This window comes from Hemiscyllium ocellatum, chromosome 13, assembly GCF_020745735.1.
Source record: "Hemiscyllium ocellatum isolate sHemOce1 chromosome 13, sHemOce1.pat.X.cur, whole genome shotgun sequence".
In the NCBI taxonomy this organism is placed as follows: domain Eukaryota; kingdom Metazoa; phylum Chordata; class Chondrichthyes; order Orectolobiformes; family Hemiscylliidae; genus Hemiscyllium; species Hemiscyllium ocellatum.
This window is the reverse complement of record NC_083413.1, coordinates 66,052,626-66,066,651: the sequence shown is the minus strand read 5'-3', so window position 1 is coordinate 66,066,651 and position 14,026 is coordinate 66,052,626. Positions and strand designations below refer to the sequence as shown.

At 39.9% G+C, this 14,026-nt stretch overlaps 1 protein-coding gene across 5 annotated transcripts in view; it reads left to right on the top strand.

The window, feature by feature from the left end:
- Positions 1 to 14,026, top strand: part of LOC132821921 (beta-galactoside alpha-2,6-sialyltransferase 1-like) — a 131,971-nt gene that overhangs the window by 24,264 nt on the left and 93,681 nt on the right. For 3 of the 5 annotated variants that reach the window (XM_060834889.1, XM_060834886.1, XM_060834888.1), the window contains exon 1: positions 10,257 to 10,429. The exons of 1 other annotated variant lie outside the window; for it this stretch is intronic. The gene's annotated coding sequence lies outside the window, so the exon portion shown is untranslated. Of the gene's footprint in view, positions 1 to 10,256; positions 10,430 to 14,026 lie in introns of those variants that run through there. One more of the 5 variants, XM_060834887.1, reaches the window with a different exon arrangement.

The window sequence follows — 14,026 nt, the reverse complement described above, 5'->3', positions numbered from 1 at the left end:
GAGGACATTCTCCAAGGGAGGCAATACTTAGGGCTGTGATATCAGCAATCCAATATGAATGAGGTGTAAAGTCCTGGGGATGATATCAGAATGTAGATTTGTTGTCAAATCATTCAAGCAATAGGACATCCAATGCATTTGAAAGCATAGAAGATGTTAATTGTGGAATGATATGGTCAATGATAATTGCTAATGAAGATGACATTAAAGAACCATGTGATTCTGTCATTCAAAACGCAGGTTAGGACAACTTGTTTGATTCTGAAGGTGAGGAACAGAGTCATTTATATGGAATTAAGGACATGTTCAGTCCATGCTCTATTGCTAAGTAGCTTTCTTTTCTGTACTCATTAAAAACCTAAGTGAAATGGTTTAAAATAGCATAGGTAGCATTTGTCTTTGATGCTTCCAGTAGCCAACAGGAAATTGAGAAGCAAATTTGTAAGGAGACCTCAGTTATCTGTAAAAAAAGATGATAGGGGGGTAATGGTAGGGGATTTTAACTTTCCAAATATAGATTGCTATAGTTTTAAGGGCTTTGACAGAGAGGAATTTGTTAAGTGTGCACAAAAAAATTTTCTTATTGCATGTGGATATGCCTACTAGAGAAGGAGCAAAACCTGACCTTCTCTTGGAAAATAAGGCTGGGCAAGTGATTGAGTTGTCAAAGGGGGAGCACTTTGGGACCAGTGTTCATAATTCTATTAGGTTTGAAGTAGTAATGGAAAAGGATAGACCTGATCTAAAAGTTCAAGTTCAAAATTGGATGAAGGCCAATTTTGATGGTATTAAGCAGGTACATTCAAAATTTGATTGGGGGGCAAGTAAAGGGACAGCTGGAAAATGGAAAACCTTCATAAATCAGATAATGAGAGTCCAGAGACAGTACGTTCCTGTTAGGGTAAAGGACAAGGCTGGTGGGTGTAAGGAATGCTGGGTGACTAGAGAAATTGAGGCTTTGGTTAAGGAAAAGAAGAAATATATGTCAGGTATAGACAGGAGAGATTGAGTGAATCCCTAGAAGAGTATAAAGGCAGTAAGAGTATACTTAAGAGGGAAATCAGGAGGGCAAAAAGGGGACATGAAATAGCTTCATAAATAGGGTTAAGGAGAATCCAAAGGGTTTTTACAAATACATGAAGGACAGAAGGGTAACTAGGGAGCGAATAAGGCCCCTCAAAGATCCGGAAGGGCAACTAAATCTCAGAACCTTATTAACCCTTAACATCCATTACCCTCTGTGCATGATTAGACTGATCCACAATCCTAATTACTTATTCGTGCATGAACAGAACATGAACATTTCATGGTCAATCTTAAATTGGTTAGGTAGTGTCTGCCCAATTCCTGTTTGACTTTGTTAAGTAATAGTCATTTTACTGCAATCCATACATCTGAAAATGCCAAAACTACAGGACTATAAAATTTACTGTAGGACCCAATTTATATATATACACACAATTTCATACAGTCAGAGAGCTATACAGCATGGAAACCAACTCTTCAGTCCAAATCGTCCATGCCAACCATATATCCAACTTAATCTAGAACCATTTTCCAGTATTTGGCCCATATCCATCTAAATGATCCCTATTCATATACCCATTCAGTTGCCTTTTAAATGTTGCAATTGTACTAACCTCCGTCACTTCCTCTAGCAACTCATTCCATACATGCGCCACCCTCTGTGTGAAAACATTGCCCCTTAGGCCCCTTTAATATCTCTCCCCTCTCACCCTAAACTATGCCCTCTAGTTTTGACTCCCCCATCCCAGGGTAAATAACTTATTTATTTAACCTATCCATGCCCCTCATGGTTTATAAAACCTAAAAGCTCAGCTTCCGAAGCTCCAGGGAAAGTAGCCCTTGACTATTCAACCTCTCCCAAAAGCTAAAATCCTCCAACCCTGGCAACATCCTTGTAAATTTTTTTTAACCTTTCCAAGTTTCACAATATCCTATAAGGAGGGAGACCAGAATTGCACACAGTATTCCAAAAGTGGCTGAACCGATGTCCTGTACACCTGCAACATGACCTCCCAACTCCTATACTCAATGCACTGACCATATACTGACTAAATACCCATAGACCTGTCATACATTTGAAGTTACATAATTAAATCAATTCAAAACATTGCTGTGAAAATGAGTAAAAGTCTTTAACATGAAAATATTCAATCATGGAGTCATAGCATCATAGATGCTTACAGTGTGAAAACAAGCCTTTTGGCACAACTTGTCCATGCCGTCCAGTTTTCACAATCAATCTAGTCTCATTTGCCTGCGTTTGGTCCATACCCCTCCATACCTATTCCATCCATGTACCTGCCCAAATGTTTCTTAATGTGTTTACACTCATGTATTAGCCAAAGTTCACATTAGCTTGCGCCATAAAATGTCATTACTTAAAAACATAATTCACTTTTAACCTGAGCCACATGGCTTTCTTCCTTACAGAAACTATTCACAAAATAAAATATAATGCCTCACTTGCTGAATGAAGTCAAAATTATTTAGTACTGGAAAGTAACTCAATCCTACACAGTGATAGTGAGATGGTAGGATAGGGTGAATATTAACCCCTCCAAGATATTACTGATGTAAAAGCTGGCTTCCTATTTTTTGACTAAAGATTTCATCTTAGAAACTTAACTGTTGTATGAGTATTTATAGCATTAATGGTGCCAAGGTTTCAGCTTTTTTCATCCTGTGAACAGCCCGTGAGGCTGTTTGGTTGCAGTGATATACCAAAGACTGAAGAACAATGAATATTAATCTCGACATTGCCCAGAGCTTAGTTAATCCTTAAATAAGTGACAACTTCAATATGGTTCAGACATGTCAAATGAAGAAGCTGTGAGCAATTTCTGCTGAAAAGGAGCAATTCAAATGCAGAGAGACATCCCAGTGAGACAGTTGCAGGTATTTCAGTTTTTTACACATTAGTTCAGGGGATTTGAGTGTTGCAAGCAAAGCCAGCATTTGCTCACAAACCCTGACAGCCCTTGGAAGGAATTATGAGCCAACAACTTAGTTAGATCTGGAGGTCAGACTGGGTGACAGGTTTAAATCCTTATGGGAATCAGTTGATTTTTTTTTAATGATGATTGATTCTGGTTTCCAAGCTAGAAGAACCAAACTTATTGACTAGTTATAAAGTAACAATGCACTTCTGTTGAGATTCTAATAGTTATGATAGCTGTACAGACTGTAAATGAAGAGTGAACCACATTGACACCTACTGCACCAACCACTTCTTGACTGCCTTTGGCAGTCATTTGCACAAGGGTGTACAATGAAACCAGCAACAGTGTGAGTAGGGGCAGCAATATGAGCCTTTAAAACTTTTCTAGGACAAAACTTGTGCCTGTAAATACGTAATGATCCAACTGACAGCAACAGGCATCTCCCTCTTGACTGAAATGAATGTCAATCCAAATTCCAGTTCAAGTCTCCAGAATGGAGTCAGAACACAACTCTCTGACTAAATTAGTAAAATCTTCTTTGGGTAAGGAGTGATAATTTAGCACAGATAGTGTAATGGTGAGTAGTTCCTTTCACTGACTTCATTACTGTCAGTCACAGAATTTGTTCAGTGACCCACAGTTCTTGCCATGCAGTTGTTACTACAGGGCTAATAATAGGATCTAAAAGTTTATTGAGCTTCGATGTGGCAGTTGGGGAATAGCTTGTCAGGACTAATCTGATTTCTTCCAGTCTGACAATTTTCTCCCTTCTGTCTAGATCCTATAAATCCAGGCACAACAAGCCGGGGAAGAGATATACCTTCACAGGATTTGTTTTAGCAGGCAAAAGTCACAGTTCTTCCAGTTGGTTTTTTGAAATAGAGTTGTACATAACTTTAATTACTGAGGTGTAACTATTTACGGCAGGCAACATCGCCATTGTATTTAAATATTACACCTCCAATCGTTTCTGGAGTGGACTTTGACAGCATGAGTCGATTTTCAGTTCACAAATATATCTAACATGCTATTGAATTATTTAGCAGAATCCTCTGGATAGCAGCAGTGTGAAAAAGTAAGCTGATTTTATCCCATTGATGAATGGCCCCAGGTTTGCAGCATTTTTTGTGGTGCACATTTATCCATACTTGTCTCTGGATGCTTCATATATACTGCAACTTGTGGCAGATGCAAAACAAACTTTTCTTTTGGTAGCATGCCCACAGACATCAAAGAGGAAGTGATATTAGGATACTGGTGGAAACAATGTCTGCATAACAAAGTCCTTAAGCTATATTATTGTGCATGCATGTATGAGTAAAACGAATGAGGGTATCAGAAAGAATGAGGGTATCAGGCTACCAGTCCTCAGCTGAAGAAAGGCCCAATGCTTCATATTTCCTTTCCTTATGCTTGATTGTGGTGATCCTTGCCAGTGTTGTCTTCTCAAATGAAGTCAGTGCCTTAGGACTGTGCATCCTCAACTAGTGTGGGTCATTTCCATTTAACAGGAAAAACAAGGAGGGTTTACTGACATACAGATGGTAATCCTGTGACTTCGGTGTTTATTGTATCGCAAAACTGTTTTGTGTGACAGCTTTTAAGTATTGCATTACTTTAGTAAACTTCAGTTTAACAGAAAAAATTGCCATGACATGAAAGACATTGAAATAGCTACTTGGCAAGGTGCTTTTACATAGGAATAATAATCATGAAACCAAGGCTGTGAAATCGGATTGGAAAACAAATTATTAGCTATGCAAATTGGGGAAATTTTTTAAAACCAACATTGTTATCTCTTGAAGGAATGTGACTCCACTTATAATTAATAGTTAATTTCAGAATCAAAGTGACAGTAATTAACCTCTACCAGATTATGAAAAGAATACTTGAGCTGATACGTGTCCATTTTGCATCTGAACAAACCACAGAAGCTTTCTCAAACATCTGTGTGCCAGTTAATGCATGTCAACAGTGAAGCAACCAACAATATGCTTTTTTCAAAGTAAATGGAAATGAAGTGCAAATCAGACAGCAACATTCAGATAATGGCATTTAATCTTGCATTCGTTCATTTGTCATTGGTGTGACATTTAGTCAATATGAAGTTCCACAGCCTCACTAAATGTTTTATGTAGAAGAGATCACTATCTTTGGATTTTTCTTTGGAATTTCACCAGTGAAGGGAACATACCCTGTCTAAGAAACACATGTAGGCAGAGACTTGGGACAGCCTTAAACATACTTCCTGAGGAATTGAACTAAAGCTTCAATATTGCAGCTTTACTAAAGACAAACAGGCAAAAAATATTTTGGTGAACGTAAGTAACGGTGAATCCAAACTTCTAAAACTACCAGAGACCTTTTGCTCAAAGGGCAAAAAAGGATTATGGGCTCACCTTGTTCCAAGTCTTCACTGCAGAAGAAAAACAGTAGAAGAACAAACTCCTGAAAACCAAGATCTAAGTACGTGCTGCTTTCTGAATCAACCCATTGTTGAGTTTTTTTTATTCATTCATGGATGTGCAAGCCACTGGCTGGATCAATTTGTCATTATGTATGGAAAAAAGTGCTAGTTTTGTCTTTGGTATTCATTCATGGGATATGGCTGTCACTTGCTGGACCAACATTTATTACCTATCCCTTGTTGTCTTTGAGCAAGTGATAGTGAGCTACTTTCTTGAATCACTGCAGTCCTTTTGGTATAGTAGACCCACAATGCTTTTAGAGTGGGAATTCCAGGAATTTGACCCAGCAATACAGTTGGAGCAATAATATATTTCTGAATATTGAGGGACTTGGAGGAAACCTTGCAGGTTTTGGTGATCCCATAAATCTGCTGCTCTTGTCCTTCTACTTGGAAGTGTTCATTTGTTTGAAAAGTACTATATGTAAAACGAGCCTTGGTGAATTTCTGAAGTGCATCTTGTAGACAGAATACATTGCTATTACTGTGTATTAGTGGTGGAAGGACAGAATGTTTGTGGATGTGGTGCATATCAAGGTGGCTGCTTTGACCTGGATGGTGTTAAGTTCTTCAATGTTATTGGAGCTGCATTCAACCAGGCAAGTGGAGAATTCTATCCATAGTCCTGACTTGTGTCTTGTAGATAATGGACAGGCTTTGGGCAGTCAGGAGGTGAGTTACTCACTGCAAAATTCCTAGCCTCTGACCTGCTTCTGTTGATACAGTACTTACATGATTAATCCATTTGAGTTTGTGCTCAATGTTAGCCCTCCAGGATGTTGATAGTATGGGATTCAGTGATGGCGATGCCATTGAATGTCGAGGATTGATGGTTAGATTGCCTCTGGTTGGTATGGTCACAGGCATTTGTATGGAGCAAATGTTAGTGGCCACTTGTCATCCCAAACCTGGATATTGTCTAGGTCTTGCTGCATTTGAAATGGTCTTCTTCAGTACCTGAGGAGCTGTAGATTGTTCTGAACATTGTGCAATCATGAGCGAACGTCCCCACTTCTGACCTTATGGTGGAGGGAAGGTTATTGATGAAGCTGCTGAAAATGGTTAGACCAACAGCACTCCACACAGGAACACCAGCAGTATCCTGGAGCTGAGGTGATTTCTTTGTGCCAGGTATGACTCCAACTAGTAGAGAGTTTTCCCCTTTTTCAGTTTTGTTAGAGATTCTTGAAGCCACACAGTCAAATGATATGAAAAGCAGTCATTCTCAACTCACGTCTGGAATTCCAGTTTTCTTCCTCCCTCCCTTCTTAAACGGAAGGGTTACATTAACTATTTCCCAGTCCTCTTGGACCCTCCCTGACTCCAGTAATTGCTGAATGGTCACCACCAATGCCTCCACAATCTCCTCAGCTGTCTCCTTCAGAAAACTGGGGTGTAGTCCAACTGGTCTGGGTGATTGATCTGCTTTTAGACTTTCCACCTTCTCAAGCATCTTTTCCTTAGTGATGGCCACTACACTTACCTCGCTCCCCCACCAACTCTCTTGAATTTCTGGTGTGTTGCTGGTATCTTCCATCATGAAAACAGAAGCAAAGTAACGATTCAGCTCCTTTGCTAGTTCTTTGTTCCCTATTACTACTTCTCCAGCTGGATTTTCCAGCAATCCAATGTCCACTCTTGCCTGTTATATATTGTATAAAGTACTCTTGCAGTCTTCTTTTATATTACTAGCTCGCCCACTCTCATATTTCATATTCTACCCTTACTGTTTTGTTAGTTATTCTCTGCTAGTTTTTAAAGACTTCCCAATACTCACTTCCAGGTCTTTTATCAGTCACCTGAACTGTCTTTCCTCGATTAATGTCCTGCCACAGAAGCAGTTTTCCTTCACCTGCTGTCTGAGTTTTAATTTAATATGCATTTCCTCTTAACCTTCTGTATTCTAAGGAGCTAATCTTGGTTTCTGTACTTGCTCTGCAGCATTGTTATTATCCCTGGTATCATTTTGATACATCTTCAAGGCACCCTTTCTAATGTCCTGATATTCCTCCTATAGGGATTGCCCAGATTGTGCGTAATAATCGCAATTGACCACCAATCCACGGAATTATAAAGATGATGTTTTAAATATATGTTTTAACAACGATGATTAAGACACTAATGAGCTTCTGTCTATTACTTTCCCATCAACTTTGAAGGCTTATGTTAAGATTGGGGATGAGGTGATTTCTGATTGCAGAAGCAATGTATTTCCAAATGTTTTGCTCTCTTTTCCAGCTGTGAACAACAAAATGTCAGAAACTGGCAATAAAGACTGAATGCGAGAGACTAACCTTTTGAAACAGGAAGTTTAAATGGGCCAATGAAACAGAAATTGCTGGAGAAATTCACTAGCCTTGACGGCAGTATCTGTGGGTGGGTAACATTTTGGGTCCAGCAACCTTTCTTCAGAACAATGTTGCTGCTGTGTTTTTATGTCAGATTTCCAGCGTCTGCAGATCTTTAGTAGTTTTGTTGAGAGTTTTGAGTGGGAGCTCAGGTCTTTGACAGAGAAGACTGTGAGGGTTTTGCCAAATGTGAAATCACAAACACTGAAGGAACATTAGTGTCACATTTTGGCAAGGTGACCTAAAATAACCTGCTACAATGGGAAAGGCTCACGTTTTCTGAATTTCTTTTTTAGCATCCCTACAGTGTGAAAACAAGCCCTTTGGCCCAACAAGTCCACACTGACCCTCTGAGGAGGAACCCATCCAGACCCTATTGTTCCACATTTACCCCTAACTAATGCACCTAGCCTACCCACTCATGAACACAATGGGCAATTTAGCATGCCCAATTCACTTAACCTGCACATCTTTGGACTGTGGGTGGAAATTGGAGCACCTGGAGGAAACTCAAGCAGACAAGGGAGAATGTGCAAACTCTACACAGACAGTCACCCGAAGTTGGAATTGAACACTGGTCCCTGATGCTGTGAGACAGCAGTGCTAACCACTGAGCCACTGTGCTGCCTATCATACTAATCATTTTGTATCATAGTAATATCAAATAATAACATTTGAATCAAGTCCAATCATAATAGCCACTCTGTTGGTCCACCTGATTGTGAGAGAAAGTTTGGCAAGGTTGGTGCAAGTGGAAGGACTTTTGCCCGAAACATTGATTTTCCTGCTTCTTGAATATTGCCTGACCTGCTGTGTTTTTCCAGCACCACACTCTTGACTCTGAGCTCCAGCGTCTACAGTCCTCACTTTCTCCTAGTGTAATGCTTCAGCTATATCAGCTAAGAATATTATAATAGGCCATTGTGGATAGAATGAATTCAGTCTCTGCTCTGTTCGCGGGGTACAGTTTGCATTTCTGCCTGCATTTCTGCAGGAGGGGAAATGAAAAGTATAAGGTTACTCCCAGCTGTAACAGCCTCAATATTACCCATGATTTGGAGATGCTGGTGTTGGACTGGGGTGTACAAAGTTAATAATCACACAACACCAGGTTATAGTCCAACAGGTTTATTTGGAAGCAGTGAGACAGTGTGTGTATGTGTGTGAATGTGACTGTAAAGGGGTATAAGTCTGTGAGAGGGTACATGTGTGAGTGTGGGAGTGTATGTGTGAGCATATGAGAGACGGTCTGCATGAGTGTATGAGTCTGTGGGAGTGTGTGTTTGTGTGTGCGGGTGTGTTAGTGTCTGTCTATGTATGTCCGTGTGTGTGTGTGTGTAGTGCAATGGGATGACCGATAGTGTGACATGAACCCAAGGTCCTGGGATACACACACATGTATATAGATGCACACACAGACAGACACAGACACTACCACATTTACACACATTCTCTCAGAAATTCATAACCCTCCCACCCCCGCCACACACACACACACCTCCATGCACACATACACATATAAGCTTGTGGGGTGAATTTGTACTTGCTGAATTACATTTTACTTTGCTCAAAAACTGCATGAATCCATGTCAGATTCTGTAAATCTGTTTTTTAGATTAGAATCATTCTGACCATTGTGGCACAGACAAATTTACACCGGGCAGCTTAGACCTTAATTGCATTATCTGGACCAACATGTTAAAGTTAGCTTGAGAATGTAAGTTTTAAATTTTCTGCAATATAAAAGAACTGAAACCAACATGCTCATTCTAAAAGATGAGAGACTTAACAAACAATCCAGGTATTTTTCAATACATAATTTCAGTTTCATCACACTGTAAATTTTGGCTATAAATTCTGTGTCTTACGATTTTATACTCCACAATCACCTGATGAAGGAGCAGCGCTCCGAAAGCTAGTGCATCCAAATAAACCTGTTGGGCTATAACCTGGTGTTTTGTGATTTTTAACCAGTGTTACCCAGACTGCGAGCACCCACTGAGTGAAGACTCAGTTGACTTGATGTGGAGGTGTCGGGGTGGACAAAATTAAAAATCACACGACATCAGGCTATAATGCAATAAGTTTATTTGTCAGATAGCTAGCTACTTTGTTCACTTGGCTGAATTATAGGAGTTGCATGTGCCTTCAGAAGAGGAGGGGGAAACAAAAACTAAATGTGTGTTCCAAACGCACACAATTGAGGGCTAATCTGAAAAGCAATAGTCGGAGAGAAATGGAAGTCCCATGTTCCCTCTACTGAAAACAAAAGCTGATGACTTTAATTTTGAAAGTAACATTCGATCAAAAATCTTCCCTCTGTTGATCGACCTTTAATGTAACTGTTCCATCAAATTTTGCCTTCCCACCCACTTCATTCTTTTCAAAGAATAGCTGGACGAGAAACGCAGAGTCTCTTCCCACTGTTCCACCCCCTCCCCCTCGCATTCTCCTCTTTGTTGCTGTGGTCTGATGTTAAATCTTCCCCAAAGCGAGCGGTGGAACTGGTTACGGTGTGGCCTTGGGACGTTCCGTTCTTTTGAGTTTAAACACTAATTCTACATTTGTATTGTCACTTGCAGAATGATAGTGAGCGTACAATACTTTAGAAGCAATCTTCAGAGATACATGGAGAAGCAGTTTCTCAAGTAAGTGCTTGTCAGTGTTTTTGCTTCTGAATCTGTCTTGTTTCACACTGTTCGATTGCCCAGGGTGTCCAGACTGTGAACGTTGTGAATGAAAACTGTCTGAATTAAGGTCATAAATTCTGCGTATTTCTTTAAAAAAAAGCGGCATGTTACACCCATTCAGATTGCACCAATGTATTAAAATATCTCATCTGATCAGTTGTGGTTTGTAACTTGGCAAACATACCCACAAATAAAAACCAGGCCTCATCGTTTGCACAATTTCTCATTTTTGTCTTTATTTTGTTTTCTCTGGGGCTGACCAGCGTTTTCTTTGTTCAGTTGCTGTGCAGGACCTTCCCGAGTGCCATTTTTTAAAAGGGAAGCATTCAGTCTATGTTCTGTTCCCTGAAGAGAAAGAAAATGTACACTGAGATTCAACCTAATGCGATTATTTCTTCTTTTTAAAAAAAAAGAACGTGAGATGGCCGAAAATCTGGTTTACAGGAACAAATTGACCTCGACTGCTTGCATCTTAGTTCCGTTGCTAACTACTGCACTGATCCATTACCCACGCATGCTGCCTGAGTTCATCCAGATATCATTGGCTTTTCCACTGTTTAAGCTGCAAAGCACCACAAAACTACCAGTGCAAACCCGTTAGCTATAGCAAGAAGATAATCATTATACCATTGGTAAACAGTCTGAAGCTTTTATTTCAATGGGATAATAATTATACAGTCTTACATATAGGCGTTTCCGACCTTTGAATAAAAATCAATCACTCATTCATCTACATTTTCTATTTTATTCTCAAGTACTAGTCGTTATAGAAGTGCAGTAAGCTCAAATAAAGTTTGTTACTAGAATGAGATCTGGCGTAGCCCTGCATAAGCTATTCATCCTGCCTATGAGTCTACATTAAAAAAACCCAAATCTTCTTATGGGTATACTTCTGAGGAATGTGAAGTTAACACTTTATTTATGTGAGCATGTTTACGTGTAAACTATGTTAAAAGTAATGGGTATGAAGTAGGTTTGTTGATGCTCAGAGACTAGTTTTTCTGCTGGAAAATTGAGGGTGGTAGATCATCAGGGATTTGCCAGGCAGTATTGTCATTTTGGGGCTTCACCCCAGCCAAAGTTGTCACTTCAGCAAACACCTGAACATACACTATGCAACCCCTGCCCCAGAGCTGTTTCAGTTTGAAATGAATGTAGAAGCACTTGATGCTTCCGTAAGTTATTTTAATTTGCTGTGGTCTCCAGACAGTGGTGTGGTAGATAGTGCCAGTGTTGGACTGGGGTGGACAGAGTTAAAAGTCACACAACAGTAGGTTATAGTCCAACTTGTTGGACTATAACCTGGTGTTGTGTGATTTTTAACTTGGTCCCAGATAAGGTGCAGTATTAAGTCTTCCCCTACAGATTACAGGATAACGTAGGGAATGAACAGAGGCTGTGCAGACTACACCAGAGTGTGGAAGGAGAGTTTTCAGAGTTCTCAAACCTCCTACCTGAATCTTAACAAGGGATAATGTGTGAGATGTATCTGTGTGTCAGTAAACATGAGGGGCATGGATAAGATGAATAGCCAAGGTCTTTTTCCCAGGGTAGGGGAGTCCAAAACGAAAAGGCGTAGGTTGAAGATTAGTGGGGATTTAAAAATGACCCGAGGGACAACTTTTTCCATGCAGAGGGTGGTGTGTGTATGAAATGAACTGTCAGAGGAAGTGGTGAAAGTGGGTACATTTATAACATTGAAGGATGAGTTGGACCAAAGGATCTGATTCCAAGCTTTAACTCTATGACTGTTCTTACTGAAATTTGCCGTTTGCTACAATTACAACTGCAGCAATAACTACAAACTTAGATTTGGGAAAGGACAGTATTGCTAGTTATTATGAGGGTGACAATAACTGTGAACATTTACGTGCCTGGCTCCTTCCTGGCTGGAGTTGGAGGTATTAACAGTATCTCACAGATCACTGTTGATTGTTGTGTTATGGACATTACTGAAGCTCTGTATTGAAAGAGAGCTAATTACATTTCATTTCCCCTTGCCAAGTGTACCCAACACCAGAGTTTGCTCATTGTGCAGGGCTTCGTTGATTACACTCACACTGTTGAATGGGCAAGAGATGCTAATTCTGCCATGTAGGGAATCAAAAGGTAAACTGTTCCTTCACTGATGAGTCGATGTGTGATCATATGCAGCACACAATGGAAGCTGATGCATTGTTACCTTGGCAACAGACATAATGTCTTCAGATTTTAGCAGTTTGTTGTACCAGATGCAATTGAACTACCAACATAAATCAGAAGCTGGCCTATGCTGTGGTTTATAAACACTTACCCATGGGCAGCTTGCCATGCTAATGCCTTGCTTCTATGGGAAATATGATCTAGAAGCCAATAACTACTTGAACTGCCCTGGAGGAATCCTGCAGCACACAGCACAAGATAGCTGATGGTCTACTGCAAGGTACCCTACGTCACCATCAACATAAGGACATGGCCCTTAACATGACCTGCTGGTTGAGCAGCTGAAAAACAGGAGAATAAGGAGGAGCAAGAGAGGCAACAGCACCCCAAATTCTTCAGTTTTCAGCAGATCATCTTACATTTGGTCTGTCACTGGCCATCACCTATGTTATTCTTGACCATTTTTCTGACTGCAGGGCTCCTCGGCAGTGGGATCAGCTGCATTGTTCTTGAAAAGTGTTTGGATGGGCTGAACGACCTCAGATGCCTATATCTGTTTTTGAATTATTTTATGATGATGCATTTCAAAATGAAATGCAAGAACATTGCCTGCCTAGAAAGACATGGGCAGCGGATACATGGGAACACCACCAAGTGCATGTGCTTTCCAAGCTGCAGTCATTTTGACTTAGAATTATATCACTGTTCCTTCACTGTCAATGCATCAAAATCCTGGAACTCCCTTCTCAACAGCAATGTTGGTGTACCAGTACCAAGTGGACTGCCATCACCTTTCAAGGGAAATTTGGGATGGGCAACAAATTCCAGCAGAGCGAGTGTTGCCTCAGTGAGTGAATGCAAAACTCATGCAACTAAGCTAGTTTTGAGTTTGTTCAGTGACCTTTAACATTAGAATGATTGATAAATATAACTGTCCTTAAAAGAACTGCCTTAAAAAAAACTAGTACAAGTGTATTAAATACTGAATGACATATGCTTAATTCAAGGCTACTGTTTTGGGAGATTTGAACATGTTAGTAGGCATCAATTGGTAAATTTGAACTTTGTGTTCAAACACATCTCATATTGGTGTTATAAAGTCTCTTCTGTATATAGAATGCAGGGTTATGTGGTTATGTTTACAGTAAAAAGCTGATAGTGCTGCAGAGACAATTCAGTAGAAAGCTATAAAATGGTTGATGCCATAACATCAGGTTTAGTTCTCATATTAAGCTCTCTTCAATATAATAGTCTCGTCTTTTCATTCAAATACTGACTAACCATTAGCTTTTGGCATAAGTTTTGCTTTTACTCCAGATTTTCAGTTTTCAAGCTATTAGTGTATTATGTGTGTCAATTTATGAAACTGTTTCTGGGAGCCTAACTGAAACTGCCTTGCCCCTATTTTGTAAC